The sequence below is a fragment of the Piliocolobus tephrosceles genome, chromosome 14 (genome assembly GCF_002776525.5).
Source record: "Piliocolobus tephrosceles isolate RC106 chromosome 14, ASM277652v3, whole genome shotgun sequence".
Lineage (NCBI taxonomy): Eukaryota > Metazoa > Chordata > Mammalia > Primates > Cercopithecidae > Piliocolobus > Piliocolobus tephrosceles.
Genome location: NC_045447.1, coordinates 91,960,680 through 91,984,093, shown reverse-complemented (window position 1 = coordinate 91,984,093; position 23,414 = coordinate 91,960,680). Strand labels below are relative to the sequence as shown.

At 38.8% G+C, this 23,414-nt stretch overlaps 1 protein-coding gene across 3 annotated transcripts in view; it reads left to right on the top strand.

Moving 5' to 3' along the window:
* Nucleotides 1–23,414, top strand: part of LOC111543374 (guanine nucleotide-binding protein G(q) subunit alpha) — a 270,636-nt gene that overhangs the window by 16,126 nt on the left and 231,096 nt on the right. The window contains exon 1 of one of the 3 annotated variants that reach the window (XM_023213326.3): nt 16,023–16,178. The exons of 1 other annotated variant lie outside the window; for it this stretch is intronic. The gene's annotated coding sequence lies outside the window, so the exon portion shown is untranslated. Of the gene's footprint in view, nt 1–16,022; nt 16,179–21,288; nt 21,509–23,414 lie in introns of those variants that run through there. One more of the 3 variants, XM_023213325.3, reaches the window with a different exon arrangement.

Genomic DNA, 23,414 nt, shown 5'->3' with positions numbered 1-23,414 from the left:
GTATGTTTTACTTTTTAAGAAACTGCCAAGCTGTTTTCCAAAGTGATTTTTCATATTGTACAGTGTATGAGAGTTCCATATCCTTGCTAGCACTTGGTATAGTCAGTCTTTTAAAAAAAAGTTGCCATTTTAAATGGGTGTGAAGTATCTAATTGTGGTTTTAATTTGCCTAATGACTGATGTTGAGTAATTTCTCATGTGCTTTGCCATCTGTATAACTTTTTTGATTAAGTGTGAAACCTTTTACTGATTTTTTTTCCTTTGGATTACTTGATTTCTTATATTTTTCCATATTAATGTTTTCTGGATACCAGTCTATATGTATGCTTTGCAAGTATTTTCTCCTTGTCTGTGGTTTGTCTTTTTATTCTTCTTTCGGTGTCTTTTGACAAGCAGCTTTTAATTTTGATGAAATCCAATTTTGGTGTTAATTTGATGGATAGCAGAGTATGATGGGCTGGTGGTCGTAGCTGATTTTAATAGTATGGGAAGTTGAATGATTTTTGAGGGTGAGGAGACAGGGTTGATTCATGAGGATTCTGTGGGTGGGGGTGCTTTATATAATTATGGGTGTTGATCGGTGGTAGTTGCTGGTTGAGCATTGTTTATTGGTGTTTATGTTGTGATTGAAATTACTCGGGGTAACAGGTTACATAATTAAGAGTAAAGTAAAAAAAGGGTGGAAAGAAAAAACAGGAAATAAAATTTAATTAGGCCTTTTTGAGTAGTTATAGTAATGGAGGCTGTGATCTGGGTTTGTGAAATTGTTTTTGGTATAGACTTTTCTAGTCACATTAGGTCTAATAGAAGTGATATCAGGTTTTGGCTTGTGGATAGACTTGAGTGAGGGGTTATACAGTGTATTGTAATTGAGTAAAAGCCCAGTATATTAGAGAAGTTGAATATTTGTAATGGGTGTTTTATCTTAAGATTATTAGTTATAAAAATGAGTTCTGTATTTTTAAATACAGGTGTCTGGTACCTATTTCCCTCTAAGTACAATGTCAGTGGTATTTCACACTTAATATGTTGTTTTCATTATTACTTAGTTTCTAATACTTTCTAATTTCTCTTTTGATTTTTTTCTTACGTGTTACTTAGAAGTGGTTTTTCTTGTTGTTTGTTTTATTTTTAGTTTGCAGATATTTGGAGATTTTTCTAGATATCTTTCTGTTACTCATTTCTAATTCCATTGTAGTCTGAGACCATACTTTATATGACTCTTCTAAAATTTATTGAGACTGGTTTTATAGCCCAGAATATAGTTTATCTTGATAAATGCTTCATGTGCACTTGAAAATAACGTTTTTCATTCTTGTTGGGAAAGCAGCCTATGTGAGTTCGGTGAAGTGGTTAACAGGGTTGTTAAAAGTGCTCTATATCTTTGATGCATTTCTCTCTACTTGGTCTATTGCTTTTCTTTCTACTCAATCTATTAAGTATTGAGAAAGGGGTATTAAAATCTCTGAGTATAATTGTAAACTTGTCTGTTTCTCTCTGCAGTTCTATCGTTGTTTGCTTGTCATATTTTGAAGCTTTGTTATTGGATACATAAACATTTAGGATTGTTATGTCCTTTTGATAAGTTAACCAGTTTATCATTATGAAATGATTGTTTTTATTTCTGGTAATATTTGCCTTAAAATCTACTGTGTTATTAATATGAGATGACTTCAGAAATTTTGTGGAAATATTGGTTAAAAGATAAAAAGTATTAACTTTATTTCCCAACATAAGCCCCATCAAGTTCGAAACACTTTTGTAAGCAATGATACTAGCCATGTAGTCCATCCCTAAAGAACTGAGGGTCCTGATGATTTAACCATGTCAAGGCAGTCTTTTTTACATTATTAACTGTAGAAAAATGGGTGCTTTTTAAATATTTTTTTAAGATTAGAAAACAGAAATAAGTCAGAAGAAGCCAAATCAGGACCATAAGGTGGATGCCTAATAATTTTCTGTAAAAATTCTCACAGAATTGTCCTTTTTTTGATGAGAGAGAACAAGTAGGAACATTATTGTGGTGAAGCTTTCCCAGTCATTTTTCTGTTAAACTTTTGACTAACTTTCTCAAACCACTCTCATAATAAGCAGGTGTTGGTGTTCTTTGGCCCTTCAGAAAGTCAGTGAGCAAAACGCCTTCAGTGTCCCCAAAACCTTTTGTCATGACTTTTGCTCTTGACCCTTTTGCTGCATTTGCTTTGACTTCCACCTCTTGGTAGCCATTGCTTTGATTGTGCTTTTTTTTCAGGATCGTACTGGTAAAGCCATGTTTCATTTCTTGTTATTCAAAGAAATGCTTCAGGCTCTTGATCCTACTTATTTAAAATTTCCACGGAAAGCTCCACTCTTGACTGTTGCTGACCTGGGCACCCACTGAGTGAAAAGTTTGCTAAACTTTAATTTTTCAGTCAGAATTATGTAAGTTGAACCAATCGAGATTTCTGTGGTGGTGACTGTTTCTACTGTTAATTGTCAGTGCTTTTCAATTAGGGCAAGATGAATTTTTTCCCACAGATTGATGTGGATGGTCTGCTCTTGCGGGCCTTATCTTCAGCATCATTTTATCCCTTCTTAAAATGAGCTATATCCACTTATAAACTGCTGATTTCTTTGGGGCATTGTCCTCATAAACTTTTCATAAAGCATCAGTGATTTCACCATTCTTCCACGTGAGTTTCACTATAAACTTGGCCTTTGTTCTTGCTTCAATTTTAGCAGAATTCATGTTGCTCTGATAGTGGAATTTTTCAAACCAGTATCTTATTCTTCTTAGTGCCTCAAACTAGATCCTGTTCAGATATGTTATAACGAGTCTGTATGAGTTTATTTTGGTACAAACATTTTTGAAATCCATGCATAGTTTTTTCATAATACACATTTTCCATGCACTTTTTTTTTTTGTTTTTTTGAGATGAAGTTTTGCTATTGTTGCCCAGGCTGGAGTACAATGGTGTGATCTTGGCTCACTGCAACCTCTGCCTCCCAGGTTCAAGTGATTCTCTTGCCTCAGCCTCCCGAGTAGCTGGGATTACAGGTACCTGACACCACACCCAGCTAACTTTTTGTATTTTTTAGTAGAGATGGGGTTTCATGATGTTGACTGGGCTGGCCTCACACTCCTGACCTCAAGCGATCCGCCTGCCTCAGCCTCCCAAAGTTCTGGGATTACAGGTGTGAGTTTCTGTGCCTGGCCTTCCATGTACTTTTTGAAGACCTCTTGTATATATCCACTATAGTTTTCTTCTAATTAGTGTTAGCATGGTGTATCTTTTCCCATGCTTTTATTTTTAAGCCATTTTTATCTTCATATTGAAAGTATGTTTTGTAAGCAGTAAATAGTTGTGTCTTTCCATGTAAAGTGTCTTTGTCTCTCTGGCTGCTTTTAGGATTTTCTCTCTGTTACTGGTTTTCAGCAGGATGATTATGAACTGCCTCATGTAATTTTCTTTGTTTCTTCTGCTTGATGTTTGTTGAGTGTCTTAGATCGGTGGTGTGATAGCTTTCATTTGATTGGGAAGATTTTCAGATATTGTTTCTTCAAATAGTTTTCATTTTACATTCCTGCCTTTCTCTCTTCTTCTAGTACTCAAATTCCAAGTATATTAGATAACTTGATTTTGTTCCACACTGAGACTGCTCTTTTTTTTTTTTAATCTTTTTTTCCCGTTGTGCTTAATTTTTGATAATTTCTATTGCTGTGCCATCGGGTTCACATATGTTTTCTTTTCAGTCTCATCTGCTCTTATTTCCATCTGTTGTATCTTTCATTTTAGATATTGTATTTTTAATTGCCAGAAGTTCATTTGGGACTTTAAAAATATGTTCCTTTCTCTTTTCATCATGTTTATATTTTCCTCTACATTCTTGAGGTGGTGGAACCTAATTAGTACTGCTTTTGAAAAAACATCCTTGTCTTCTGGGTCTAAATTTATTGAGTTTTCTTGGGGTTATGGGTCACCTTTTCCTGTTTCTTTATTTGCCTGATAGTTTTAGACAAGATGCTAGACATTGTGAATCTTACATTGTTGATTGCTGGATATTTTGGATTCCTTTGAAAAGTGATGGACTTTTTTCTGTCATACAACTAATTTACTTGGGATCACCTCAATAATTTTTAGTCTTGCTTTTAGGCTTTGTTAGGGTAAGTTTAGAGCAGCCTCTCTTCTATAGTTACTTAAACTTCACTATCATGTTGATACCCTTATGAAAACTCACTGCTTCCTTCTTTGTGGTGCACATGAACCTGTGTGAACCTTTGGAATTGTTCAGAGTGTGTGTTCCTGTGTTTCTTTCTCAAGTCCCTTGGAGATTCACCCCACTCACGTGTAGATCGTTATTATTGAGTTTCACATTCAAGGGCACCCTTCTGCACATCCCAAGAGCTTTCTCTCTGTTCAGCTCTCTCCTTTCCAGCATTCTGTCATGCACATTTTAGGCTCAAATCTGATCTCTGTTTTTTCAACCCAGTGAGAGCACTGGGTTCTTTTTGGGGTCCTCCTTGCCATGTTGTGTGGAAACTGAAGCCGTGTGGTTATGTGGAGGCAGTCCTAGGATTTACCTTGTTTGTATGCCTGTGCTCCCTGTTGTCCAGTGTGTTAAAACAATTGTATATTTTATTTGATTTCCTGGGCTTTTCCCCCCATTTTATAAGTGAATGAGTATAAATTCAAAGTCTGGTAATATCCATTAGATTCTAGAAGCATCTACTTTTGTTGTTTTAATTTTAAATATAAAAGTGTTGCCAGACATTACTTTTAGAGGGAAGAGTAAATGGTTAGAATTTGAACTGTTCTGTTTGTTGGAATCCAAACTATGTGTTTCAAATAATGAAATGTATTAAGGGTATGTCATACAGGGAGTGATCTCATAAATCATTTATGAAATGGTTGCTTGTACAAAGTGATTTCCAGGACCCCTGTGCTCGTTAGTATTTTATTTAAAAGATAGCCATGAAAAGTACAGGAAAGGATGTAAACTGTTAAGTGTCTGATTTTTCTGTTTATTCTAGTGCTAGTGAATAGATCATTTTTTTAAGGTTAAAGTGATATTTTAGATTATTTGTGGTCTTAATTTAGCTAGTTTTCCCCATCTTTTATAAATGATATTTTGTATTGACTGTATTTTCTTATTTTCTGTATTCTCGATGATCCGGCATTTGGGGCTTTGCTAATCCTGAAGACTCTGCCCTCTCTGGTCTAGCTAATTCCTAGAGTTAACAAGTGACCCCCTGCAGTGCGCCTTTCCTGTGCAAACCAATCAGTCCAGAGCACACACCCACCAACCACCTCGTTTAACTCTCAGAGATTGACCTGGGATCTCTCTTCTGTAATATCACTCCAGGACCAGGGGTAACAGGGCAACTAAGGACAATCCCTGCATACCATAGTCCACTGAAAATATTCAAATTAGCCCGTTCTAATTCTGTGTACCTCGCTTTGGCTGTTTCTTTCTGAAAAAACGACAATAAAGGCCCTGATCCATGCCTTCCTCTCACTTCCTCTGCCTCCTGACCCCGTTCTGGTGTCATGACCAGCCAATATCAGTCCTTTTGTCAATTTCTTACTTTCTGAGGTGGCTGGAAGAGAAGGAAATAAAGATAGTAGAAAAAATACAATACAAAAATAAAATACAATAAATAAAAGAAAGATGAGCAGGGTGATTCCAGTGAGCATAGAATTAAAGCTTCCTTACTCCTAATAACAAAACTAAAGCTGTGCCTGTTCTCTTGGTTAAAGAAAATTATATGAATAAAAAGAAAATAAATGGTATTGAGTGAAGAGGCAGGGAATCCATTTATCATCTACTGTCATCCTGCTTTCAGAGGGTAGAGGTGACATAGCAGGTCCAGCTTAGCTGCCACGATTTGGATTTTACAATCCAAGGGGCTGAGGCATGGGTGGAACATGCAGGATTCCTAGAATTGTGGTGCCACCTTTTTGGGGGGCCTGAATCTTGACATCCTTAGTTTCCAAAATTTTGCTGTAGAAAAACTGATTAGCATATAGATTTGCAGCAGTTGTTTGGAAAGGAGACTCTTCTGATTTTTTTTAATACTTTACTTTGAATAATGGTAAAATATTAAATATTGTGCAAGGTAGGAAGAGAAAAACTCAATGATTTTTAGCAATTAAAGAAATAAAAATAATTGAAGGAATAAAACAGTGAGTGAACGAAATATGCTGTGCTATAATGTTTTGATAAAAATATTCAAAACTGACTTGTGTTATTTCCTCAAAAACATACTTTCATGCAGATTGAAATTTGCAAATGATAGTTTAGAAAATTTATCTACAGAACTATTTCTATAAAATCCTGACTTGCAATAGCAGTCTGCTTTTATTTAAAGATTTATTTGTGTTTTATGGAGATTTAGAATATCACACATTTACTACTTATAAATTTCAGATTATCTCTAAGTATGAAGGATGAACTGAAACATATAAAAATGAAAGTTATATATGGAAAATAAGATAAAACAGTTGATTGCAAACTAATGATTCTTTGGATTAGAATATACCAGAAGAAAAGAAAGTATTTTATCATAGACTGAAAGTTGGGATATGTAAATGAAGCAAGAGACTTTGGAATAACAGGACAATGTGAGTAGAACAGAAAAACTTTACAAGGTAAATTAATTATTTTAGGGAGAAATGGGTTCTCTTTAATGCGTGAAGAATCACCTGGAAGCTTACCAAATATTGAACTCTGGGGCCTTCTCCCTGCGTGATTCTGATGGAGATGTTTATACACCACACCTTTCAAATGGACCACACCTTTGAAGAACAGTGATATTGAGGCATATATGCACAATAAAATGCTCGTTTATGTCTTTATCTCCTTTTCAATGAATTGTCTTAGTACTAAGTATTATACTAGTATCAGTTTGGAGTACCTCTGAGTTGGGAAAAGGGGAAAATCATGAAAGAATTGAGGAGTTTGCCAAGGGTTGCAAACTGCTAGTTTTGAGGTTGAAATCAGTCTGCAAATGTATTTTGTTTTGCATAGCTGGTGGTCCCCCCTCCTCCATTGCATTTGCTTGGCCACAGTCCATACTACTCCCTGTTACCCTGCACTGCACCCATGGCTTCATGGATTTCCTTCACCTGCCTGGTTGTTAATGGTATTAAATTGTGGCTGACCATAGAGGACTTCAGTGACAGTCATCTTGGCAAGGAAATGATGGCCCAGTTAAAATAATATGTCCCTAACCTTAGCAAATAATTTAACCTAAACTGGTTTCTTGAAAAATATTTGTCAGTTTGATGTATAACCATTCTTACATTCTGTCAATTCTCTAACTTTCAAAGGAAGTCCTAAATTTTCCCATTAGTGAATAGGACAGAGCAATTCACAGTATTGAAGAATATGAAAGTCATTTATTGTTATTTTAGCAGTGCATTTCATGGCTGGCAGCTATAGATGTACTTTTCTAGTTACATTTTTTTTTTCCCTTTTCTGGTCAATTGTTAAAACTAATCTTTATTCTGTTCGTATTAGCAGTAGGATACAGTGGAGACACAGCCCATAACTGATCATGGAAAAAGTACAGCTATATGTAGAGTTTTAAGTTCCAGTCCTTGAAGGGATTTTGAGAAATAATGAAAAATAGAAAGCAAAGCCAGCATTTACTGATAATTTACATCATTCCAGAAACCAAACTGAACACAGTATTTGTGTTTTAACCCTCCCAACAGATTTGTCAGTTAATAGCTACTCTACTATTCCTGTAGATGAGGAAACTAATGCTCAGAAATGTTAAGTAATTTGTCCACATTGCCTTTGTAAAGGCAAAATTTGTCTTTTAAGAAACATTTGTAAAGGTGACCATAGACGAATAATACAGTATTTGATCTTGTAAGAAAAATGCCTGCCTGCCATTTAAAATGTGGCTTATCTTTAAGTTGCTACACTATGTAAGTTGCCAGGAGATAGACATATCACGTAGGCCAGCAGAAATTGTAGCAGGATGAGCTGCCGACAAAACTCCTCAGACACTGAGTTAAAGATGGAAGGGGTTTATTCGGCCGGGGACATCGGCGATTAGTAGTGAGAAGCGCGTGCCTAAACATGTCCTGCCCTCTCGCTTTCTGACTGGACTTTGCCCCTGCACTTCCACAGTTCCCTCCCTCCAGCAGGTGCAGAATGGCCTGTTCCTCCTTCATCCTATGATGCTAGCGGCCTTCATCCTATCATGCTAAATAAGATGTGGGCTCCCTTTTGCCTGTAGCCTCCTCTTTCCTTACTTCTTCAGCTTGCAGATATATCTGACCTTTCTTTCACTCAAATTACTCATGAAATCCCATTGCCTCTGTGAATCTGACCTAGTTGGAAAAAACAAGCAAATTCCCCTTGCTTTTCTCCTGCTGTCAGAGCGTTCACTTCTCATCAGTTGCTTGTCATGCAAAGGTGATTCTGTGCCTTCCTTTGTGTAGTGCAAAGTTACGTGATGAATGCCTCCAGGGACTGGGCAAGCAACAGCTGTAACTGATGTGGATATTATTATTATTATTAAGGGTTTTGTTTTTGTTTTTGTTTTTTTTGAGACTGAGTCTTGCACTGTTGCCTGGGCCGGAGTGCAATGGTGCAATCTCAGCTCACTGCAACCTTCACCTCTCGGGTTCATGCAATTCTGCTGTCTCAGCCTCCTGAGTAGCTGGGATCACAGGCACACACCACCACACCTGGCTAACTTTTTGTGTTTTTAGTAGAGAAGGGGTTTCACTATGTTGGCCAGACTGGTCTTGAACTTCTGACCTTGTGACTGCCTGCCTTGGCCTCCCCAAGTGCTGGGATTACAGCCGTGAGCCACCACACCCAGCCTATTATTAAGTTTTTACATTGCCAGCATTTATTTCTATCATTCTGTTCCCAGCTGTACTCTTAAATGAGACTCCTTTATTAGTGATCCTAAGTACTGCTTCAGAATATTCTTACATGGTCCCTTTGCTTGTCCATCTGGGTCACCTAGACACATTACTCTTTCAAACCCCAAATAAATGATGCTTCCTTGAATTTGGCTTTTTGTATCATTCAGGTGTTACAGAACTGTCTCACCTGCTGTCTTTAAGGAAAGAGACAGTGTGTCCCTGGAGCCCCACAGTGCACAGGAAGGGCTCTCATTCAATGTTGAGTACATGTTGCATATGCAGAGGAAATGGTCCCCTCCACCTCCATGCCCCTACAGTTAGTTTACTCAAGTTCTGTTCCTTTAGCTGAGTTGGGAGCAGGTGTTTTCCCTCCTCCCGCTTCCTGGGGCTCTGTACCATTGAGGAGAGGCTATATATTAGAATTTGGAATACTGAGAAGAGACTCCATGACTGAGGCAGTGCTAATCCAAGAGGGTTGCATTGTCTGCCCCGGGATTCATGTTCCTTTCCATAGGATATATGGCTTTGAAAGTGAGGGATCCTATACTAAAAGGGTAATATTAGTCTTCTGGATTTGGAAGCCATTTTCCCAGCTCTTTCTGCATTCCAAGGACATGAAAAAGGAAGCTGGGCATTTGTAGTGAGTAACAGGATCGTGACAGGGTCATAACAAGATAGTTAGGAATCTTAAATTTGTACAAATAATCAAGAATTATTTTTCTAGTGGTTCCCTTCAAATTCCCCCTCTTTAGGGCCTGTACATTTTGGCTTCAATTTTGGGGTCTAATTAGTGTAAGATGAAATGATACTGAATTTCTATGTAAAATAGTAATATTACCTAACTTGATAAGGTTCTAGGGAGGGTTACATTAATTAACATATATAAAACACTTTGGAATAAGTCCTGGTAAATAGAAAGTGCTCAGTACACATATTATTGCTATTACTATTTAATAACAAAAAAGATAATATTTCTTTAAAAAACTTAATAAATCAAAAATGTTTCAGATGTAGGATTTGATTTATTATGTGTGTGCCCTATTCATAGACCCACTAAGATAACCAAGAAATTGCCGTGGCAGGAATTTTCATCGGAAGAGAAACATCACCTCTTGGTCTTGAATGGAAATAAGTGATTCCTGTAATCAGTGTGTCAAACAGCTTTATGTGATAATGATTTTGGACAGACCTAATGCAAGAAGTCTGCTGAATATTTAGTCAGTTACTACTAGAGAGCACTTTAAATCCTGTAAATCTAAAGGTTTAGAGTTAATGTTCCTGTAAAGCTAAAGGTTTATAATAGCTATAAAAAGAGTTCAGATTAATTCATAAAATTAATCTACTAAGTGATTTGAAGTAGGCAAATTAAATACCTATTTTGATCTCTTCATATTTATACTAGTCAAATTTTAATGAATTGATTTGAGTTTTTTGAGAATTACTGAACAAAATTCTTGGGTTACCAAATTTTGCATTAATAGAACTCTTAATGTTACTATCACTGAAATTTGTTTTGCATAGGAGTAGAAACCCAGTATAGCATTATGTATAAAAAGTGCTTAAATGCAGTTATATAACTTTATTATTTTCTTTCATGATTTCAGTAAGGAGTAAAGATTCTTGGCCGGGCACAGTGGCTCACACCTGTAATCCCAGCGCTTTGGGAGGCCAAGGCAAGTGGATCATGGGTCAGGAGTTCAAAACCAGCCTGGCCAAGATAGTGAAACCCCTTCTCTACTAAAAATACAAAAATTAGGCGGGCATGGTGGCATGAGCCTGTAATTCCAGCTACTAGGGAGGCTGAGGCAGGAGAATTGCTTGAACCTGGGCGGTAGAGATTGCAGTGAGCCAAGATAGTGCCACTGCACTCCAGCCTGGGCGACAGAGTGAGACTCTATCTCAAAAAATATATAAATAAATAAAAATAAAAGAAAGAAAAAAAAAGATTCTTGAAAGCCTCCCCACTCCCACTTATCTTGGAGCAACTACTGTGGAGTTCGAACATTCTTAGCTTTGCTAAAGTAAAGCATGTCATACCTGCATCTTAAACTACTTCAGGCTTAAGATCTGGCCAACTATTATTTGATGGTTATGCAGGAGAGGCCTGGTTTAACAGAAATCATGCAGTGGTCAGGAACAAATTTAATGAAAATTGAACATGTTACCCAGAGTGCTAATACGGCATTTTCTCTGGTCACCACTATTGCCTTCCTCAGAAGGTTTTTGTTATTGTATTGGTGGTTAACACAGGAATGACTGGTGACGTTTTGTCAGCTTAATAGGACCTTTGCAAGATTCAAGAGACCTTTTTGCCAGGCCATTAGCCAGCTCTGAGGATGTAGTCTGATCTCTTAATAGCTCTGTGCCTTAGCTTATGTCTTTAATAAATGAGGAATTTGGCCGGGCGCGGTGGCTCAAGCCTGTAATCCCAGCACTTTGGGAGGCCGAGACAGGCGGATCACGAGGTCAGGAGATCGAGACCATCCTGGCTAACACGGTGAAACCCCGTCTCTACTAAAAATACAAAAAACTAGCCGGGCACGGTGGTGGGCACCTGTAGTCCCAGCTGCTTGGGAGGCTGAGGCAGGAGAACGGCGTAAACCCGGGAGGCGGAGCTTGCAGTGAGCTGAGATCCGGTCACTGCACTCCAGCCTGGGCAACAGAGCGAGACTCTGTCTCAAAATAAATAAATAAATAAATAAATAAATAAATAAGGAATTCAGGTAGAGGAACTTGAAAGCCTTTTGCAGCTCTGAAATCTCAATTTTGTGTCATTAAACTCTAACATTCCTTGAAATGTAGCATGCTTTGTTGAGTGCTGATCTGAATTAATTAGGATTTGATGTTAAACTGGCCAGGAAATTCTGAGGCATGGAGAAGGTGACACAGAGGGTGTGCCCAACAGCATGATTCTTTGTATCATTCTCCTGTTTTATCAAGCATCAAGATGCTTCTGAAACACAAATCTAAAAATTGTAGTGCTCTCAGCTCTTCTCTTCCTTAAGCCCTACTATGGTGGCGCTGTGCCTAGGTTGACAATGTATTAGCACACCTTCCTTTGCTTTGACACTTACTATGTGAAAGGAAGATGACTTTCCCTTAACAGGGATTCTCTGACACCATTTGGCACATGGTTGAGCTGAACAAATTAGGAAGGAAAAATAGTTCAAAATATTCCAGAGAGCATAGTAATCTTGTTACAGTGCCGCTTGCAGTGAAACGCAGCTGAATGCTGTGTTCATGATGCCATTACTTACTTCCTGGTATCAAATGTGAGCAAAGGGTGAAATTGGACTTTTCAGGATCACATGATAAATGGAGATGATAAGGAAGTGAAACAGTTTTCATGGTGGAGTTTCAAAGACATCTTAAACCTTTTTCTGGAAGGAAATACAATGTTTTTATGCCACTGGGTAAAGTGGGATACAAAATATTTGTGACTTGATTTTTTAATTTGATAGGAATAGATAATTAAATATTTAGTCAATGAAGGAAGATAACATTGTTGGGGATGATAAATTCTAGGGGCCATATTGTCTGTGCTGCAGCATGCTGGCAGAAGGCTGGGTCACCTGTGCAGAGTTCTTTGTAATTGTTACTTGGTTCTCTTTGCCAACCAGCTGTATTTGATTTACTTCCTTAATTTTGATAGCCACGACATTTATGATCTGTTCAAATGCTGGCAGATTAAATATCGCAAGAGGATTACTTAACAAAGCAGTCACAGATGAAGTATCTGTTCATATTTTGTTTTTGTGTTAAGAAAGAAGGCCTGCCACTAGGTTTGGGTGTGCAGGGATTCATTGCCTGGTGTGCATGTTGGGAGACCTTCCTCGGGCCCTTGAAGCCATTTCTAATTCCGGCTCATCCCTTTCACATGTGTATACTGCAGGGCTTGCCTTCATTAGATTTTGTTCTAGGAAAGGTCCAAGGGGAAAACACACCTCTCCTGCATGCAATTTTGTAATCCAGTTTACACCAACGTTGGGATATTGACTTAAAGACACTGAATGATTTTCGAAGCATACAAATCATTTTCTTTATTTCATAAACATGAAAATAACATAAACACCCAGAGATGATTTTGTTGAGAGACATGAACTAATTAGGGGTTCTTGCACTTAAATGCACTTTCATATCATCTCAAGAACTTGTGTAAGTAGACCTGGTCCTACATCTCCTGGGATGGGCTGTGCTGAGGGCACCTTTCAGATAGGCTGGGTGTAACTCCCAGACCAGCAGCTTAGGCGCACTTGGCCTTACCTAACCTCTTGGGACCTCTGTTTCGTCACATCCAAATTGTTAGCAATGATTTCCAGCTGGTAGGCTTCACAGAGATGCTGTACTTGGAACTGAACACAACATGATACTTTATTGGATTGTATTATTTTATCCATAATGTAGCTTGAAAACAAGTTTTCTGTGTTTATTAAAACCTCTGTATAGTGAATTAACAACAACAACAATTGCTGATGTTTATAGGATTCTCAAAAACATACCTAATATTTGCTTGCTTTCTTTTTTGGAAGTGTTTTTCATGTTTTCCCAGTTTCATTCTTGTCTTTTGATATGAGTCACTAGCATGAAACCTGATATTTTGTTTTATTGTTTATTAATGGGCTTCTTAGACATTTACCAATGAATAATTAAACAATACGAGGAGTGAAAGAGTTGTTGGGTTTAGTAGCCAACTGACACTTTCTGATTTAGCATGGTAAACTGAATTTGGAAGATGGTAGATAAACACCTAATGACTATTTTGTGTTGAAATTTAATTAATAAAGAGTAACTTTATGAAAGCTAAAACTTAACTTTTTTCTACAATTCTTATTTTTTCTTCATTTCTTAACTGTTTTAAAGCAATCGTTTGAAAACAAAATGTAATAAACTTAAGAATAAAGTTTGGAATAACAGCACGGTTGGATACTGCTAACATATTTAGTTACTTTTTTATTATTTGTGTGTCATAAATATTTTTGTTATAGAATGACTAAAAGTTGGAAGATAGAAGCGACAACTTCTTGTAAAACAAGTATTCTTTGTACTGTTTTTATATTAATTTTGGATTTGACATAAACAGGGAAAAGTTTTGAAAGTACAATGAAAACGGTTTCTTCCATTTCTTCTCTTTTGTAGAACTGTTGGGTCATATTCCACTCCATTGTGACTTTAGAACAACAACAACAAAAACGTTATTTTAAATATAAAAACTGAGTCTATTTCCTGCTTTGAGTCAACCCACCTTTGAGCATATTTTCTCACTTTGTTAAGTGGGTTAGAGAAATAGAAAATACAGATACTACCTAAACCTCAATTTCAGGCTTCCCAGGAAATGTTTTTTAACAACAGGGAATTGAATATGAGTTTTGTGTTTTTGCCCACTCATGATGATCCTACTGGTCATCAGAATGCCTTTCGGCTGAAGCTAGATGGAATGCGGGTAAGGAGCAGACATTCCCTGTAATTGAGGGCCTGAGATTCGTGGGAATGAATTCTGTGTGCCTTGTCCTAGGTCTGTAGACCTGCTTTGCCTCACATGCACTAATCCTAGGGACAGAGTGAATGCTGAATAAGCTTATTTAGGAAAATTTGAAATGTGAACTTTAAGATCATTCACATCTCTTGGATCTGATAACTCATTGAGATGACCCCCTTCACCACCTTCCCACAAATGGAACAGAGAGAATCATAAGGTTAGGTCGTAGAAAGGCCTTGGAATTCATCTATGCAGCCTCTTCTCCTTAAAGTAACCCCTTCTCTGGTGTTCAGGTTGAGGGACCTATTCCAACCATGGACTGAGAACAAATCAGACTTTACAAAAAGAAGTTGACCATATAGATGATTACATTTTTAGGTACACAGCTAAGTAAATAAACTACAAAGTTGACTAATTTGTCTTGTAAAAACAAACCAAATAAGTAAATAAACTATAAAGCTTGACTGATTTTCACAAATACCCATGAAAGTATTTGTGAAAGATGAGTCCAAACATGTCTTTAGCAATGGCCGATTTATTAAAATAAGTGAATGGGCTGGATGAAGTGGCTCATGCCTGTAATCCCAGCACTTTGGGAGGCCAAGGTGGGCAGATCCCTTGAGGCTAGGAGTTCAAGACCACCCTGGCCAATATGGAGAAACCCTGTCTCTCCTGAAAATACAAAAATTAGCTGGGCATGGTGGCGTGAGCCTGTAATTCCAGCCAGCTACTAGGGAGGTTGAGGCAGGAGAATCACTTGAACCCAGGAGGCAGAGGTTGCAGTGAGCCGAGATCAAGCCACTGTACTCCAACCTGGGTGACAGAGTGAGACTCTGTCTCAAAAACAAACAAACACTTGACTGTGTTCAGTATTCATATTTTATAAATGTGCCCTAAACAAAGTCTACTGGGGTGAAGATACAGGATGTACATCTTGGCCTCATAGTGTTTTTAATCTTAAGAATGTAGCTTTTTTTAAATTAAAAAGTTATTTTATAACCTTTTAAAATATATTGTAGATGTTTGCAATGACAATATAGTATTTTTAGCAGCTCCCCAGTATTATATTTTATATATGTATTCTTATTTATTATATCAAGGCCCTATGTATTGATTGATTTAGGTGTTTCCGGTTTCTACCTATAATTTTTTACCCTGTTTTTCCCCCAGTCATGAGAACATTGTAGTGATTATCCTTGTACCTATGTTTTTAATACTAATTAACTGGTTTCTTTTGTAAAAAGTGTTTATTGAAAAACAAATGCTGTACATGCTCATTAAAATTTCAAATGGCACAGAACTGTATGAAATGAGAAGTAAAACTTCCTTCCCTTTCCCCATTTCCTCCCTAGAGATAACTACCTGTAAACATTTTCTTGTTTATCAGTACAGATGTTTTTGTTTATCATACATGAGAAAGCAGATATTGGAACTTCAGTAGATGGGCAATAAGGTGCAGAAATGGGCGTGGGAAGGTAGCTGTATGCCGAATGGGGAAGGCTTGCGGGAGCAAACGGCTGCTGGTGTGTGTGGAGTTCAAGGATGGGACAAAAATGTAAATGTGTTATAACGTGTTTTCCTGCATCAGGTAGTGACAGCCATGTAGTGTGGAGGCACAGAAGCAAATCAGGGAAGAATCAGCACTGAGAAATGAGCAAGCTTAATAACGTACTGCAGCTAGAAAATGAGTTACTTCCCCCAAATGGGAAATTCTCTTTGTAAGGAATTGAGAATTTGGTGATGAGTTTAGAGCTGACCAACACATGGATATGAGCTTAATGGAATCATTTCTAATTGCCTCCAGAGAAGCAGAGTTTCAGGAAGGGAACCTGGTAAGAACATTATAGTAAGTAGTTTAACCCAGATGTGGTAAGTTTTTTGATAAGAGAAGAGTCAGGGTAAATAGGAAGGTTCGTCTGTAAGACACAAAGTACAGGAAGAGAGAATGGAGCTGGAGCAGCGGGGGCATTCTGTGAGGGTGGTTTTACACCAGATGGGGCAAGACGTGGTCACGTGAATCTGGAATCTTTTTTGAGGATAGCTTCTTCCAAGAATTCAAGACAAAAACCAGATTGCAGGAAACTCGAGGGGGAATTGGAGAGTAGGATTCTGAACCAAGGTGGAGCTTTCATTGAGTTGGAATATGGGTAAAGATATGGAAAATATGGAAAAGTTTCCTGCCCACGAGGAGAATGCGCGTGTGAATCTCTCATGTTTCCCTTTAAAAATAAAATGAAGCTCCCAGCTCTGGTAGACCTGGTGTTAGCCCCACGTCTTTTCCTGCAGACAGAGCAATTAAAAGGTCTTTCCCTTCCCCTAGCTCACCTGTGCCACTTTTCCAGCGCTGTTGGGGCTAGGGCTGAGATACTGGTTGTGGCTCTGCCCCAGGTGCTGCTGTTCCCTCGTGGCTGCAACCAAGGGCTTTAGGACTTGCGTGGCCAGTACTGCTGCTCACTCATGGTGGGGACCATGCTAACCAAGTTCATTTCTGCTAGGAGCCCTCTTTAAGCCCCAGGAGCATTCCTAAGCCCCTGTCTCTCCCAAGAGATTCAGAATTTGAATTCTGCTTTGGTTCCCATTGTGGGATACTGCTGTGACGGTCTGTCTCACCCCTCAGTGGCCTCTGAACCTTGTGTTCCCACCACACTCATTTCTGCCTCTAAGAACTGAAGTTCCATCCTTTAAGTTGCCTCTGCACCAGGGCTGAGCTGTCTTTGCTTCTGGCCTCATGGTGTGTGGCTGTTGCTCTGTGGCCTGTTGGTGTCCTGGGTTCACACACCGGTTTTGCCAGTTAGTATTTCTTTGGGTTCAGGCCAGGTATTTAACCTCTTAGTGTCAGTTTCCCCATTTTCTATTTTAATAATATGAATTTTCTGTCATAGGAAGAAGCTGCTTCAGTAAATGCAAGGGAATTGATTGAACACAGGCCTTGAGGCGTGTGTGAGATCCTCTTGGGGAAATCCTGGGGTCCCTGAAAGGAGTTACAGTCTTGTGAGAGAGGTGGGCTGTGTGTATCAAGACATTGTGGGCAGAGGAACCAACACCAAGTTCCAATGTGACTCCCAAATGGAAAGTATCTAGGGGCAGCTGCTTCACACGGAGCTGTTGGTTCTTGGTCAGGTGTTTGCCTGTTCATTCCTGAGGGTCCAGGTTCAGTGGCTGTAGGAATATTCATTTTAAAAGGATAATAAATCTCCTGAACAATGCTAGGGAGTCTTCCCAGGCTGCAGAATCAGGAAAATAAAGTTTACCTCACAGGGTTATTTATAGGACGAATGGCATGATTTGGGCCTGATGAATAATGGATGTTCAGTCACCAGTAGTGGTTGTTCTTTCTGCTGTGCTCTGCCCACTTCTTAGGACCCTGTGTTAATTCTTGCATGCACAGGCCTAGGCCGCCCTCCTGGCTGGACCCCACAGTCATCTGCCCCCGCTCTGTGTCCTCCTTCATCCATGTCCTCCTCCATCCCTACCTCTAGGTCCCCCACCTTCTGGGTAGTCCTGTGTCAGGCCTCAGTCTCCCTTTCTTTGCTGGAAAAGGGTAAAAGGCCATCTCTGGCTGATGAGTGCCGGCAGTTTGTGTCCTGTGTTGGGATAGTGAGCCTGCTAGTCCAGTGAGGTTTCTGCGAGGAGCAAGATTTGGATGCAATTCTTCATCGGTTTAAAATGACTGTAGTTTTAAATATTATCTGTCTTTTACTACAGTTAGGTCCTCTGAGGATTTAATATAGGTACTATTTTATTAATTGTTCGTACTATCTTATCTTATAAACATGTTAATTCACAAATAACATTATTTTATTCAAAAACATTAATTTATGCTGTTTTGAATTGTTTCTTTGTATGATAGGTGCAGGAGATATTCAGAAATAAATATTAATAACAGTAGTTAACACCTGTCTAGCACTTTCTTGTGCCACATATTCTTCTAGCTAACTTCACACATGTTCATTCATTTAATCCTCAAAAAACACCCTATGAAGTAGGTGCTCCTATTTTTTTCTTTTTATGGGTGGTGGGAAAAGAGGCCCAGAGATTTTAAGGAAATTACTCTAAGTCACATAGCTATTAAGTAGCCGGGCTGTGAACAGAGGCCTTATGGCTCTGACACCTGTGCTCTGAGACCCGGCTACTTCCGTGGCGCCTAAGTGTTGGCATCACCTGGCCCCTGGTTAGACATGCAGAATCTCACGCTCCATCCCAGAACTGCGGAATCAGAAGGTGTGTTTTAATAATGTTCCCAGGAGATTCGAATGCACAGTCAAGCTTCAGAAGCACTGCTCTAAACCCCTCTGCCTACTTACTGTCTCTCCAGCCATGGGAATTTCATTGTCGTGGGGGAAATAAGAAGGCATATATGGGTAATAGCTGCCCTTCTGACATTTTGGTGAAACAGATTGAACACCAGTTGAGTGCTTTAGACATTTCAGATTCCTTCCCAGATAGCCTCGTGTCACACACTTTTGTTTCTTGTATCCACACATGCATACACAGCCAGTCACACATGGGTTTTGTGAAGTTTAGTGAATTTAGAGACAACATGGGATGGCACTGGCATAGGGCAGAGTCATGCTTGTGGTGTTTTGAAAACTTGTCCTCTCTTCCTTTTAGGTTGGGGCCCTCCCCACAGCCTGTGCCCCTGGGAAGTACAGCCCAGCCCAGGGCTCACTGCTTGCCTCTTCGTGGAAATAGCTTGGATAGGCTGGTCTTCGCCCTTCCCCCTCATTCCAGTAAATAAATGTCTTTCTCATTACATAAGTAATTATAATCCAAATGTAATCACATAATAGACATAGAAGGAGCAGCCAGCCTGCCTCTGGGGAGTTGACCAACTTAAAGGACAAGAATGAGGGAGGTTTTGCCTGGCAGAGAAGGATATTTGGGGAAAGGGAAGTAAAAAACCTGAAGGTCTGAAAGAACATAACTTGTTACTTGGGAGAGTTGGTCGTAGCCCGGAGAGGGCAGATGAGGCTTTATTGTGAATGGCTTTATTTGCCATAGTAAGTTATAGCATTTATTTTGTGGCAGTCACTGCTAAGGGCTCTACCTGTATTTTTTGCAAACAAACCCTGTGAGCTAGGCATCATTATCCTCATTTTGCAGATGAAGAAAAGAAAGTGACAGGTTCCTTAACTTACTCAAAGCTACCTAGCTAGTGGTAGTACCTGAATCTGAGACCCTGGGCTTTAACTCATGTGTTACTGTTGATCAGTATAGCAACTGCTGTAAGGCATCATAAATATACTGTTACTGTGTAAAACAAAGACTGCAGTTAACAACAATGCAGGGAAGGTTTTATTTTATTTTATTTTTGTTTTATTCTGCATTGCCTATTTGAAGAGACTGGTTTTTCCAGCTGTCAGTGGTGGAGCATATGACTGCTGGGTCATCCGCCCAGGCTTTGCACATTGGTTTGCAGGCTGCAGGCACTGACTGACTAGTTCTAAGACGTATGTGCTTTTGATGGAGTTTCCTTTGCCTAGGTATTTTTGGGGTTTTTGGAAATGTGGAATCTTAAGAGGATGAAAACACATTATTTATAGAGCTGGAAAATGTTCTGTTTATTCTCAATCCTTTATTGACATAGTGGTTACTCTGCTGTTTTGGTTGGCGGTGTGATTCTATCTTAGTTTCAGCAAAAATTTCTTTTGTCAACAGGTAGATTACTAATAAGGATATTTTACTCACCATGAAATTCCTAGGAACCTTTTTTCTGGACACATCAGACTTCACAAAATGTTTCTGTTTTCTTTAGTTCCTGTTGCTTCTCTCTTCTTCCAGTGTCAGCTAGCAGCATAGTTGTTGTTCTGTAGGTAGTGATGTTACCACCTCACCATTTGGTCCTCTCTCCTCTGCATCAGTTAACTTCCCATCTAATATTTGGTTCTGTGAACTATTCCAGGAATGATTATCAAGCCCTTGTCCTCCACTTAAAGTAGCAAGGCATGCTAGCATTTTCTGTTTAGGACTGAAGAAATGCCTGCAATTCAGGGAGTGTGGCAACCTTATAAGTAGTGGGAAAGTTAGAGGATGTAAACGTGGGTGATTTATATAACTTCAGTAGACCTCAGTTTCCTCATTTATAAACAAGAAGTCAGTCAAGAACCTTTAGATGAGGCCTTTAAGTGTCCCTTGGATGAGGTGTAAAGTTCATGTTCTTAGGGATCTTCACCACTAGTACTTGGCTGCGTTTAATAGGTCTTAACACTTCTATAAATTTAACTATATTATCCCTTTGCCCATTTACAATTTATTAATAGCTTTAATGAATTGTGAATGACAGTTTAATTAGATCATCCATGTATAATTAGGGCAGCCGGATTTTTTTCCCCTAAGAGGTGTATTTTTCATCCGTGAGTATGTAGCTTACCTCTAACCTAGGTAATTAAACGTTTTAAGGCATTTTCCAAAATAAGAAGGCTTTTTCTGTTCTCCTAATACGCACTTTATTGAAAAGACGCATGCATAAAATATGGAGGGCAGTTTTGGCCTAGGTTTTGCATGTAATCATAACCCAGACAGACACAACCTGAGGCAATACATTTAGTTTAGTGGTAACAAAGCAGTGTGGAATTTAAGAAATCTGTCTCTCTTTTTTTTTCTTCTTAAACTACTTGTTTTCTTGCTTTTTGAGTAAAGCAACTTTACAGATACTTCATATCTGTTTCAAGTGCTAAATTTTCAAAGCTGGCAAATAGATTTTTAAAGTGTTATCTCTTTTGTGAAGGTGCCACATTAAACACGTAAAGAACATCAGCCTTATCTGATGGATGATCCCCAATTAATAGCCCAAGAACCAATTTGTATTTGGCTTTGTGACGTGTTTTTCTATTTACATTTGAGTATGGGTGTGCCTGATATTCTCGGAATTTACAGTACTTCAAACAAATAAGGAAGTTGCACTATGAAGACAGATTCAAAAGGAACTGGAAAGCTGACAGATAGACCTTTGTGCTTCCCCAGCCGCCTTGCTAAGTTCTCTGGGGTGGGCTGAGACCCCTGGTGTTCTCAGATGGGACAGCCCACACGAGCAGAATGGCTCTCCCTTGTTTCCTTTGCTCTCGTTGGATTTATACCCTTCCAGAACTAGATGTTTCATAAAGTATTTAGACTCTGAATACCTGAATTATTCACATCTTCTTGTCACTCCAGTCACAAACAGGTAATTATGGAATCACAGCTGCTTTAAAGAGGCAGTGTGTCATCTTGTGTTCATTGAGTATTTGTTCATTGAGGTTAATTTCACACTGGGCAAGCTAAATTAGTGTCAAAGTGGCAGACCAGGTTTGTCTTGCGTTACAGTGAGTGACAGAGGTTGGAGCAGTGCCTCAGTGGAAGAGATGGTGGTTCACAGAGTTATGCGAGGGGCCCCATGAACTTCCACCTGCTCCCAAACATATTTTCTACTGGGCCTGACCAGAGGGGCCTCCGAGGTTGTTGAATGCTAAGTTTGGTGGAGGAGGGAATAGGAATGGTTTGGTTTCTGGTCTAAAGAGGATATATGGAGTGAGGTGGCTTAATGGTGCCTAGATGATTGAGTGTTTTAAACGAATGGTTTAACTGACAACCTGCATCTTGTATACACAGCTTCATGAAACAGGCTCTTATTGGTTGGTTGATAGAGCCAGATGATCTGTTATGGCTGAAGATTTGTGAGCCCCATTGGAATAATTCTAAAATGCTTTTATTATAGTTTTTGATTATGAAAGTAATTTATTTTCAGAATGTACCAAATTTTTAAAATACAGAAAAGATTAAGAAAAAAGTACTAGTATTGCCATTAGCTAGATATCCTATTGTTAATATTATAAATGTATTCTGAATGAATCAGTAGATTTTGAACAGGTATCATTCGTTCATACTGCCTACCTGTTTTCTCCTCTAATATATGAGGAACATATTTTCTCACTATTAAGTGTTCTTCTAAAGCAGTATTCTGGTAGTTGCCCAACACCACATGGGACAATTTTAAAGTAAGAAGTTAGTCACTGGCCATGCACTGTAGCTCAAGCGTGTAATCCCAGATAGCTTAAAATCCCTTCGTATATTCGTATATTGAGATAAAATCCCTTCGTATATTTTATCTCAGTTTTATCGTCACAAGGTTGATCTTAGAGGAATCCCAATAGGAGGCTGAGGTGGGTGGATCACCTGAGGTGGGGAGTTGGAGACCAGCCTGGCCATCATGGCAAAACCACATCTCTACTAAAAATACAAAAATTATCCAGGTGTGGTGGTGTGTGCCTGTAATCCCAGCTACTCTTGGGAGGCTGAGGCAGGAGAATTGCTTGAACCTAGGAGACAGAGGTTGCAGTGAGCCAAGATCATGCCACTGCACTCCAGCCTGGGCAACAGAGCAAGACTTGGTCTCAAAAAAAAAAAAAGTTACTTCCAGGATAAAGGTACTTTATTTTTTTTTCCAATTTGCATAGTAGAGGAAATCAAACTTTAATTAAGGGTAGTCTCACATGAATGTGCATACTAGAGATTTATATCATTATAGAAAGAGAAGACACTTTTGATTTATCCGGTCTGACTCTCCCGTAAATATGGGAGAATTGTGACCCATATTATTCCTGGACTACTGAGAGTCAAAACATTTTAATCGCAGAAAAAGTACTAACATTCCCAATGTTCTCACCCGTGTCATGTTATATTTGACAAATCTGATATAACGTATTTTTCCTTTTCTCAAGACACGTTGAACATGTGTCAGTATATACTGTAGTTAAAATCTCTTAAGTTTCTTTTGTGGTTTGTAGCTTGGCTTTAAACTGATCTTGAGGCTCAAATTTGGCTCATGAACCAAAAGCCCTGAGGGGAGCCCTTCCCTTGGTTCCCTGGGTTACAATAATCTTCAAATCTATGTTGTCTTGAGAGCTTTTGAGGTCAGAAATGGGTTCTGCAATGCCCAGTATCTGCCATGTGAGGTTATTAGTCTTATGTGCTAACTGGGACTAGTGGAACTTCTAAAAATAGTATTTTTTTTTTCACGGATTTTGTTTCTATCCATTAAGAAGTCATCATTCCCAACCCATTTGATGATAAATGAAACCCAGAAAGGTAAA